Source organism: Chenopodium album, chromosome 6, assembly GCF_948465745.1.
Source record: "Chenopodium album chromosome 6, dcCheAlbu1.1, whole genome shotgun sequence".
Classification (NCBI taxonomy): Eukaryota; Viridiplantae; Streptophyta; class Magnoliopsida; order Caryophyllales; family Amaranthaceae; genus Chenopodium; species Chenopodium album.
This window is the reverse complement of record NC_137839.1, coordinates 15,689,925-15,701,792: the sequence shown is the minus strand read 5'-3', so window position 1 is coordinate 15,701,792 and position 11,868 is coordinate 15,689,925.

Here is an 11,868-nt window from a genome sequence, read left to right as displayed (position 1 = left end):
TAGTACGACTTTAGGCATACCCTGTAGAGTAATAATATCGAAAGCAGTTCCAGATCAACGTTCCAGCACTGGCGCCGAGATTTGGACTGCAGCGCCACTTTGTGGAGTGTAGCGCTTGGCGACAGCTCTGTCGTTTGGCGCTACACTACACAATGCGGCGCTAGTCCTGTCGTTTTGGCGACAGTTCGGTTTATTGCTCGAGTCATCACCTTGTGTCTAATTAAACAATTTGCTAATCAATTCTGTTAATTATACCTTGTTAAGTCATTAATTGAGTCTAGTGACATAGTCCAGCCACATGGTCATGACACAAGTCTTAACATGTCCCCTACACTCGCTAGTCTTAGCACACACTTTGTACATACTCTTTTCACACCATGACCATGTCTAAGGTTCATGCATGAGTCGGTTTTTTTTTTGTCATTTAAGTTAGGGGTACATTCCATTCCTAATTCTTCATATCCCTCCATCTACATCATCTTTGTTCACTTCCTCCATCCATTGCATGTTGAATAAAGTTTGAGTCAAATAATTAACAATGAATATCCCCAAATTCCTTTTCCACAGTACTTGGTTGAGGAGAGAAGGGCGATTAATCAAGGATAACCTCTTTATCCAAGTCTTACTTTTTGATAAACCGATTCGTCAAAAGAGGAAGGCTAAAAAGATAATGGCAACTCAAGAGGAAGTTAATGAACTTAGGAGTCAATTGACTGAGGTGTTAAAGGCTTTAACCCTCAAAATTGATGACCATGTGAAGCAACAACAAATGAACCTCATGCAAGAAAGCTTGAGCAAACTATCTCGTGACTATAAATTTCAGGGCATTAGTTCACAAGGGGTCTTGGTGGATAAAGAACTTCTTCCGCATAAGTTCAATGCCAACGACATCCCGAAATTCAAGGCAACTGACAACCCTTATTTTCATCTAAGAGCTTTTGAAACAATAATGAGTGTTAAGGGTATAGATAAGAAAGTGTTTCCCTCTATATTTTCTCTATCTCTTGAAACCGTTTTCCAACAATGGTTCTTCTCCCTTAACAAAGAGAAAACCTCTACCTGGGAATCGATAGTAAACGCTTTCATTGATAGGTACAAGTGCAATATTCAAGTTAAAACCAATTATAGACAACTTGAGATGCTAAGACAAAAAGAGAATGAAGGCTTTACTTCTTTCTTTAATAAGTGGAGGGAAACTTCCGCTAAGATGATTGAGGTGCCCACTGAAAAAGAATCTGTGAGGATTTTTATCAAGAATCTCCAAGAGAAGTATTCGAAGAATTTAAAATATCAACACAATCTGAATACTTTCAAGGTCGTTTATGACATCGGAATTGAAATCGAAAATGACCTCGCAAAGCAAACAACTACTAACAATAGTAACCACGGTGGCTGGAAAGGAAAGAAGAACGACAGTCCTTCTTCTTCCAAAAACGCTCACTCTAGTAATAATGTTAGTACCTTTGACCATAATGGTGTCTTAGCCATGGACAATCAAGGGTATAAAAAGAAACCCAGGAGAGAACTCACACCCATTGGAATGACCTACGATGCTGCTTTCGACCGTCTTCACGATCGAGGATTAATCAAACCTATTGGCCATACCGAGGATCCAACGCCAGAAAATCGATCTTCGAGATGGAATCCCAACTCCTATTGCAAGTACCATCAAGGAAACGGTCATACCACTGATGAATGCTACAGGTTTTAAAATCTCATTCAAGATCTCATAGAAGCAAACAAGATCCCATTGCCTCTAGCTAGCAAGAAGACTGGATGATGTCGGAGCAAACGACACAAGACAAGAGGCGAGCTCCAACGACAAGATTTCATGACCTCTTTTTCTATTTCTTTTTTATTTTTTTCCTTTCCCCAATAAGTCTAGCATAGGCACCTTTCTTTTCCCTTAGATTATTTTTGTAGATTCTTTATTTTCCCTTAGATTAATTTTGTAGGATCATTATTTATTTTCCTTTAATAAAATGAGCATTTATTTCCTTGCATATGATCATCGCATTGCATTGCATTTAAAAAAAATAATCCATGTCAAACTAAGCACAAGGTATACCAATGATTTGAGGCACCCCTTGTAGCAACCTCATATTACCTTTCACCCTTCAAATATACAATCTCTTCTTCATAAACCACTTTGAGCCTCGTCTAACAATAGACCCTTCATTTTTCAACCTACATCTATCTACCTAACCTTGGGATGGAATGGTGTGCAACTTATGCAATTTTCAAAAAAAAAAAAGCTTGAGTGACTTCAAAATATTAAAATAGCAAAAATAGAGAAATAAATAAATAAAAGTGTACAAAAGGGTAAGTGTTCCAATGTCTTTGATATGAAAATATCTTTGATAAGAACACGTCTCGGTTTGCGTCTCTTATCTAGTGCTCGGTACCGTGCCTGAGAAACATGAATGCCAAGTGAGTGATAGATCGCATGATCGGGATTGCCCACACTTATAAAAATAAAATAAATGCTAAAGCAAAAGAAAAAGCTAAAAAAAGAGTTAAAAACCTCAAGCATAAAAATATAAAGATTCAAAAGCAAGGTTGCACACCTTGGGGGCTTATCTAGGATCTTGAGCCTTTTATCCCCTTTTTCTCCAACCTTTAGCCTAACCACGTTACAACCCTTAAAAAGACCTTTTTGAGGTATACACACACTTGTGCGAGGTTCGGCTAGAGCTACGTTCGGCCTGATTCCTAACGGATACGTAGGCAACCTCACATCGAGGTGCGGCCGTAATAAAAATGCATTCATATTCACATTCACACACCATGATCATATCAAGGGATCTCTAATGCTCATCCCTATCTACTTAGAGCTAGACTTGGGGGCTTGATCCTTACATCATTAGCCTACCTAGCCTAATGAGTCACCATCATTTGACTCTTCTCAAAATAATATTTTCCCACACACTTAGCCCTTGCAGCCTGACCTTAGTGTCACTTTCACACACATCACAGATACATGACCAAATATACCGTCCATTAGGAACCCTTTGTCATGGAATCTTAACATAACGTTGAAGCATGCCTTGTCATAACAAAATCACTCATCAATCATAATCATCATTGCATCATGAAGTATGAAGTGCTTAGCCTCCGTGCCTAAGTTACCCAAATACTTTCATCATTGAGTCAACCATTGAGATAGTCTAGGATGGATTAATCCTTGCGCCTTGAGAGATAGTATCAAATAACATTTGACTAAGCTCATTCAACATGCACCTTCAAAAACTTCACTTCGATTTTTTTTTCGCGTCTTTCTTTTTCGGGAGAAAGTCGGTACCCTCCACAAAAATGACGGAAAATTTTTGCAATTTTTGCTTTTTTTGGCATTTTCAAGTCCCACGATCACATTACGATGCACACACGAGTCATGTACACATTGAGTCATCTCGTGTCATATCACCTTAATTTGAGTCTAACACATGTGTCAAACACTTTGAGTCGAGTCAACCTCGAGCCAGTCAATCACAGCGAGTCAAGTTCATACCTTGAGTCACGACAAGTCAATGAATCAAGCAACACTAAGTCTTAGGTCAACCCTAAATAAGGATAAGCAAAGTCCTATAGTCAAAGATAAATACAGGTGCATCCCAGCGACATCAAAAGAGGGAAGACCCTACTCCAACGCCAGACGACAACATCTAGCGTCTGGCAACAAGGTTCAGCGCCTGGCGCTAGATCCCAGCGTCTAGCGACAGAGCTAATTCTTTACACCAGCGATATTTCAGCAGCGACAAAGCTCGAAGCCTCTCATATTGGTTACTTTGACCTCATACAACAATTTTGGGTTCGTTGGTACGCCAATTAGCCCATATAAGCAAATTGACATGATTAGTAGTCGGATCGATTGCAATCGTAGTAAGTGATTGACCTGACAAAAAATCGTCTCACTTAGCTTAAGCGCCTAAAACACTGGCTCATTACAAGCACCAACGTATCGATTTAAAAACCAAGCACTTAAACGACAATATTTCCAAATACGGATTGTCGCGCATTCTTCTTAAACGACAATATTTCCAAATATGGATTGTCGCGCATTCTTCTTAAACGACAATTTTTCCAAAAATTGGATTGTCATCCCCAACTAACAATATTTCCAAAAATGGATTGTCGCGCATCTTCTTCAAACGACAATTTTTCCAAGATTGGATTGTCATCTCTAGCAAAGTTTCCAAGCGTGGATTGTCGTGCTCCTTCTTTGATTGGCAAGTTTTTCTAAGTTCGGATTGTCATCGCTGGCAAGTTTTTTGAGATTGGATTGTCATACATCCAGTTCCCTATGGCAAAATTTCCCAAAGGATTGTTGTAGGACTCTATTCATCATAAATTTCGGCAAAGGTTCCTCAACGTGGATTGTCATTCATTTCAGTAAGTGGCAAATTTTCCCGAAGTGGATTGTCGATTGACTCTTTTTTGGCAAATGTTCCAAGACGCGGATTGTCAATAGTGGCAATAATTTCCTAAAAGGATTGTCGCATAGCATTAGAAAATTTCCAAGGTGGATTGCTTTCAAGAGTTATATTTCAATATGTGGATTGTCGATCGTAGCAAAGTTCTTGTGACAGATTGTTACGAAGCATTGGCAACTTTTCCCAAAAATTAGATTTTGACAAATTTTCCAAGATACGGATTGTCGCTTCATCGTGGCAACATTTCCAATGATGGATTATTACGAAGCATTGATAACTTTCCCTAAATCGGATTGTCATACATCACACAAGAGTTGTGTTGGCAACTATTCCCAAAGAAAAGAGGATTGTCATCACAGAAAAAGCACCGACATAATGGTTAAAAAGCAGCAAAAGCGTCGACGTACAGGCATAGCGGAAGCAAAGTTCAAGCGAGCTTTTAAAAGATCGACAAGCGGAGGTCTTCGATAATTTTCTTTGGAGTATTATCGCAATAAATGAGGATAGATTCAAGCGAGGATATCTTCGGCAACATTCCCTAGCTTGCGGAGAGTTGTCACAAACAACTAAAGGTGATTTCAAGCGAAGTTTTCTTCGATCGTGTTCCCTAAGATGTGGAAGATGGTCACAAAGCGGAAGAGGATCGTTTCAAGCGAAACAATCTTCGATAGTGTTCCCTGGCTTGCGGAAGATTATCATAGCGGAGTTGGAGGCAGTTACAAACGTAGCAGTCTTCAAGCAGGATGGCATTCTCTAGCTTGCAGGAGGTCATTAAAACAGTAATACGACAGCAAATCGGTTACCTCTAGAGACGTGTGCTCGACGGTGCAAGATACGCGTTTCTTAACTCTTTTATCTGTTTAACTAATGCTATTTTGCAGGTATCGGCGTTACAAGAATGATTTAGGATCGCAGAACGTTCTGAATCATTCTCCATCCCTATCGATACTTTGACTTTTGTTTTCGAAACTTGCGTTTCTCCAAACTCAGTCAAAGTGGGGGCTTCTGTAGACACTCGTTTGTGTCTCCCCAAAACCAAACCCATTTATGAGTACCTTTCACGTCGAATCATAATCGAATGAAGTGGAAGTGTGGAAAGTCTAGCGTTGCGGATAGTTTTAATTTCTTTTCTCTTCTCTCTGTTTTTGAAAACCTATTTTAAGAAAACAGCCAATCCAGTTTGGTTGGTCCATGATATGGGTCCAATAATAGTGTAGTTGGATAGGTCTTTAAAAGAGCTTTCCAACGATATATTATAAGCCCAATTCCGATGAATATTGAGGAAGTTATGGCCAAATTACTGAACTGGGCCCGGTTTGAGCCTCATATGCGGCCGAATGATCTAGAGGAGGGCCTAGTCTAGATTTATCATTCCTAATGCAATTAGGAATGGTTTTAGTCTTCTAGATTCTTCTAGAAGGTTCTTTTCATTCCTAATTCAATTAGCATTGATAAATTGACTTTTGTTGACTTTTTAGAGTTTTAATCAGAACAAAAGAATGTTTTTGAGGAAAATACGATTTTATCCTCCTGTACGGCAATTTCTATCTGATTTTAGAAAACGCGTCAGTATTTTAGTCAGCGCCAAACGCCAGCATTAACGCCTGACGCTAAGCTTGGCGCCTGGCGCTAGCGTTAGCGCCTGTCGCTAATGTCAGCGTTTGGCGCTAACCTCGGTTTACGCGTCAGAACTCTGTTTTGATTTTTTTTTTATCTTTATGGCTGATTTTCTCTATAAATAGCCTTCTAAAAACTCCGTTTTCATTCACCAACTCTAATCAAGAAATTATTGATTACTTTCTTTCTCTCTCTTTTTTAAACTAGCCTTTTCTCAAAATACAAAATTCCGCATTCGCAAGACTTAGATACACCTAGCCATATTCGAAGTTGCCTTCGCCCTACACGTGAAAGGTTTTAATTTCTGAGGGTTTGGTCCCAAATCTCTCTTTCAATTATTTAATTTAATCGTTTTGATTTTATTATTTTCCTTGAAGTTACTAACGCGTGTATTTTGTTATTAGAAAGAGGTACGAGGCATCCAAGTAAGTGCTTTAATGGTTTTTATTGATGTTATTATGTAGAAATCATGCCTAGATTGTTATTTTGATTCCTAGTATCATGTCTAGGGTAACTTTAATATCAAGTATGATTAAAAGTATGATGCCTTTTATGTTCTTCCTAATATTTATGATTGTTAGTATCATGTTAGGGTTAAATATTCGATTTTTATCGCTTAGTGACATGCTAGGGTTTGTTATTAATCTTGTTAGTATCATGCCTAGGATCTTATTAATATTATGCTTTAACACGATTATTATAATTATGATTATGATTATAATTATAATATATTGATTATTATGTTGCTTGATGTTATATTTATTGTTATTGCTTGATCACACCTTTTATGCATGTTTGAAGGGAATTTTACTTGTAATCACAATTAATAAGATAATTAATAATCTTGTTTAGGGTTAATTTGATTATAATTCAAGTGATCACCAATAATAGATTTATTTGTGCATTAATTTTCAACCAACATAGATAAACAGGTTTAGGGGTAATCATATTGATTGCATGTTAGTCAGAAAGCGCACATGAATACAATCAGAATAAAGTAGAGGCCTATTATTAGGGCAGGTTCAATCTCTTTTAAGTTGGATTTGTACCTTCATCCCCGAACTGCCAGTCATGGTTCCAGACCTATTGGAGTTGACGATCTCCTGGATCGTTAAGGGGTGTAACCTTCACCTCGTGAACACTTTACAAGTTCCTAAAAAACTTGTTGGCACCTCTTTTGCTCTATCTTCTTTCCCTTTGGACGCCACCGTACTTTAGTGTATGATCATAGTGGGATTCAAGCTAGGGATAATGCTTGAATTGTTCCCTACAGTTAATTGTCCGGACGCACCGTGAGGAAGCCTAACCGTGAAGGGTTGGCGCGAGTGGATGGGACACCGCGAGTTAAGAAAAACTCGCTTTCATGGTTTGGTGAATTCAACATTCTCGAATGTACCCTTTGTTGCACAGAGCATTCAATCAGGTGGATGGAGCATGAATCCCCAGAGTGTTATGTCCATATGTAGAACACATATGGGTTTCAGAAAAGTGAGAAAACTCAATCAGGAAGTAGGATCGAGCAAACAGTGCTTGGTCAAAGTTAGAATGCATATTTCTGGCTCGGTATTGGAAGAACTTGGCGCCAGCAAATAGAGGCCAGCGCCACAATTTGGCTTTAGCGCCTGGCGACAGTAGCTGTCGCCTGGCAATAAAGTCAAATAATTGGCGCTAGACTTTTTTCCCTGACGCTAGTTCCTACATGCCTCAGCAGCTTTCTGTGCTCGATAAAATTTTCCAGTTTCGCGCAGCATTATTTCGGTCCTAGTTGTGAAAAATATTTTTCAAATTTCCTACGTGTAAAAATCCTATGTTTTAACTCATTACGGATGGTCTTTCCAATGAGATCTTTTTTATGCATATGACAATAATGTTAATCAAAATTACGCACATGAAATACTTAGACCTTTTCGAGTCTCATCCACTCATTCTAAATCATTGTCGAAATAAATTTCAGGAATTAAAATAGAAATCCTCCCCAGCAAAGTCTCCAAAAAAAATGTAGGGAATATTTCAAGCATTACCCCAAACTTGTACCCCACTGTGATCATACACTAAAGCATGGTGGCGTCCAAAGGGAAGGAAGATAGAGCAAAAGAGTCGCCAACAAGTTTTAGGAACTTGTAAACCGTTCACATGGTGAAGATTACACCCCTTAACGATCCAGGAGATCGTCAACTCCAATAGGTCTAGAACCATGACTGGTAGTTCGGGGATGAAGGTACAAATCCAACCTAAAAGAGATTGAACCTGCCCTAATAATAGGCCTCTACTTTATTCTGATTGTATTCATGTGCGCTTTCTGACTAACATACAATCAATAGGTTTACCCTAAACCTGTTTATCTATGTTGATTGAATATTAATGCACAAATAAAACTATTATTGGCGATCACTTGAATTATAATCAAAGTAACCCTAAGTAAGATTATTAATTATCTTATTAAGCGTGATTACAAGTACAATTTCCCTTTAAACATGCATAAAAGGTGTGATCAAGCAATAACAATAAATATCAAGCAACATAATAATAATCATAAATAATAATAATAATCATAATAATAATAATTATAATATTCATGTTAAAGCATAATAACAGCAAGATCCTAGGCATGATACTAACAACATTAATAACACCCTAGCATGTCACTAAACAATAAATATTAAAGCTTTAGCCCTAACATGATACTAACATGTTATTAGGAAAGAAAATAAGAAGCATCACAACAATCATACTTAATTTAAGGAACTTATTCTTTATCCTAAACATGATACTAGGAAGATCAAAACGCCCTAAAATGACACTAGGAATCATAATAACAACCTAGACATGATTTTTATATCATAATATCAATAATCGATTAAAGCACTTACTTGGATGCCTCGTATCTCTTTCTAATAACAAAATACACGCATTAGTAACTTCAAGGAAAATAATAAATCAAAGAATTAAATTATATAATGGAAATAGATATTTGAGACCAAACCCTCAGAAATTAAAACCTTTCACGTCTAGGGCGAAGACAACTTCGAATTTGGCTAGGTGTGTATAGTGCTAATGTATGAGAAATTGTGTTTGTAAAAGAGGGTTGGTTTAGAAAAGAGAGAAAGAGAATAAGCTTTAGCTTTAGAGAGAGAAGAGAATTAGAGAGTTGTTGATTGAAAAAGGGGAGATATGACCTCTATTTATAGAGAAAAAAGAGGGTCCAAGAATAAGAAAAGAATCCGAATTCGAATCGAAATAGAACTCGATGGACAACAGTTTTTGCGGATTTTGTTTTTATCATATCTTTTTATCTAGAAGTTTAAATAAGCCATATAATATGTCGTTGGAAAGATCTTGAAGTATAATTTCCAACCCAATTAGAATCAGATTAAAATATTTTGTAGATAAAAAGATATAGCCGAAATAGTAGGACGGTGTCAGTTTTGGATAGAGTTTTGTATCTCATTCATATCTTTTTTGTTATAACTCGGATTTAATATTATAATATATCATTGGAAAGATAATTTCAAGATCTATCCAACCATATAAAAATTGGATAAAGATTATGAGGCACAAAATAAAATCTGACTGTCTTTCAACATCTTTAAATTCGAATAGAATTAGGATTTAAGAAAAAGGAAAGTTTCAAAAAGGAAAGTTTTTACTTAACTCAAATTCTTTAATCTTATCTTTTCAAAAAATATAATTAAGATCTTTTAGAAACTTATGGAAGGTTCTAATTAATCCTAATTAGTTTAGGAATAGGATTAGACCTTTGGACCCTCCACATGATCATTAGGCCGTAGGTAAGATCCGGTTCGAGCACTGTTTAGTATTTTGGCAATAACTTCCTCATTATTTATCGGAATTGGGCTTATAATATATCGTTGGAAAGGTCTTTTCAAGCCCCATACAACTACACCATTATTGGACCCATATCATGGACCAAACTAAACTGGAATGCGCGCTTTTCAAAAATAGGGTAAGAAAAGAAATATTTTCAAAAACAGAAAGAAGAAATATTTTAATAAAAACACCCTCATCACTAGACTTTTCACACTTTCGCTTTGTTCGATAATAAAATGACGTGAAAGGTATTCATAACTGGGTTTGGTTTTGGGGAGATACATTTGGGTGTCTACACTACCCATGTTTTTGCCTTGACTATTTATTGTTTATTTAGCCATATTACAAGCCGATTTTCCCCATTGGTTACTAGTCCCAAGCTTGACTTGGGGGAGCTATTAGTGAGTGAGGTGAGGGAGTTTGTAGTGTGCTTATTATTTGCACAATTTGGGTGGGTTTTGAGAAGTTATTTTGTTCTTGATCGTATTTTATTTTTGATGAGTTTGAATGTTTAATCTTCTTGGAAAAATAAAGTATGATGTTATGAAAAAAAATGAAAAAAATAAGTGAACTTCAAAAGAAAAAAAAAATTGTTCAATGTTCTAGTTGGAGGTTGATCAAAAGAAAGAAAAAATTGAGCTTCATTGAAAAAATTCAAGTTTAGAAAATAAAGTTTGTTTATTCACTCCAATTCTTCATTATTATATCTTATGAGTGAAATTGTAAGAGTTGGGATTGTTTATATTGTTTGGAAATGTATTTGGTGGATTATTGTTGGGGTTGAGTTGTGTAGGAGATGTTGATCATTATTAATTTTTGATCATGGGTTTATTAGGATTTGGCTCCCTTAAGCATAGCTTTTCTCTCACTTATTCCCAAATGATTCCTACCCTTTACCCTAGCCTTACATTACAAGCTTTAAAGACCTTCCGACCTTTTTGCATAGAGTTGTATGAATGTGAAATTGTTGTTTATCAATGCAAGTTATGATTTGACATATTTCGAGTCGACTAGTAGGTTGAGCGTACATCTTTTTTATACACACGAGAGTGTGAGTTGGGAGGGCATTGTTCACATAAAGGGGTTGGTTGGAGAGCGATCGAGTACATCTTTTACTCGCCACATAAATGAGAGTTAAGTGTGTGAGCACTAGTCTTGAATTCTATATGCTCTTGTGGTTTGCTCTATTTGACATTAGGGATGAAGGGTAATTGGACGGATTTGATTGGTTGGCTTTGAAGCATGTTTATTGGATTTACCTTGAATTGTTTGTGCTTGATTTTTTTTACTTTTTGGGGTGAAGCATATTTATTTATTCATTGATGAGATCTTTGCTTAGAGACAAGCAAAGGTTTGGCTTGGAGGAGTTTGATATGTCTATTTTATATAGTATTTTACCCCTGTCCCTTGGTCATAATTAGTAATGTTTTTGGCTCTTTCGAGCCACTTTTATTACTAATTGGTGTTTTCTAGTGTTTTCGTAGTTTTGGTTGAGTTTTGTAGGAAATTTCACTTTTGGAGCATTTTCCCGGGTTTTCATGGATCAACTACGGAAATTGGAGGAGAACGACCAGTTTCTATAGCCCAGGACCGGTTAAAGCCATCGAACCGGTGATTAAGGGCTCAGTATATGTGATATCGGGGCATTTGGACCAAGTATTCAAGACCCGAAGAGAAAAATCCAGATTGGCCCGAAGAATTGGAGCCCAATCGAAGTCCAAATAGTAGCCCAAGAGTGCCGCCCGGCCAAAGGAGTTACCGCCCGAAGGCGCGCCCGAACTCGCGCCCGGCCAAAGGAGTTACCGCCCGAAGGCGCGCCCGAACTCGCGCCCGGCCGGGCACGAGAAATATACCTGATGAGAAAAAGGCGTGCCCGATTGGGCGGTGCCTCGACCGATCGGGCGCGTGTTATTTTTAAGGGTTAATTATCGACGCTTAAGTTTGTTTTAGTTTAGGATTCTTGCTTAGTATAAATACTTTTCCGTTAAGCGAG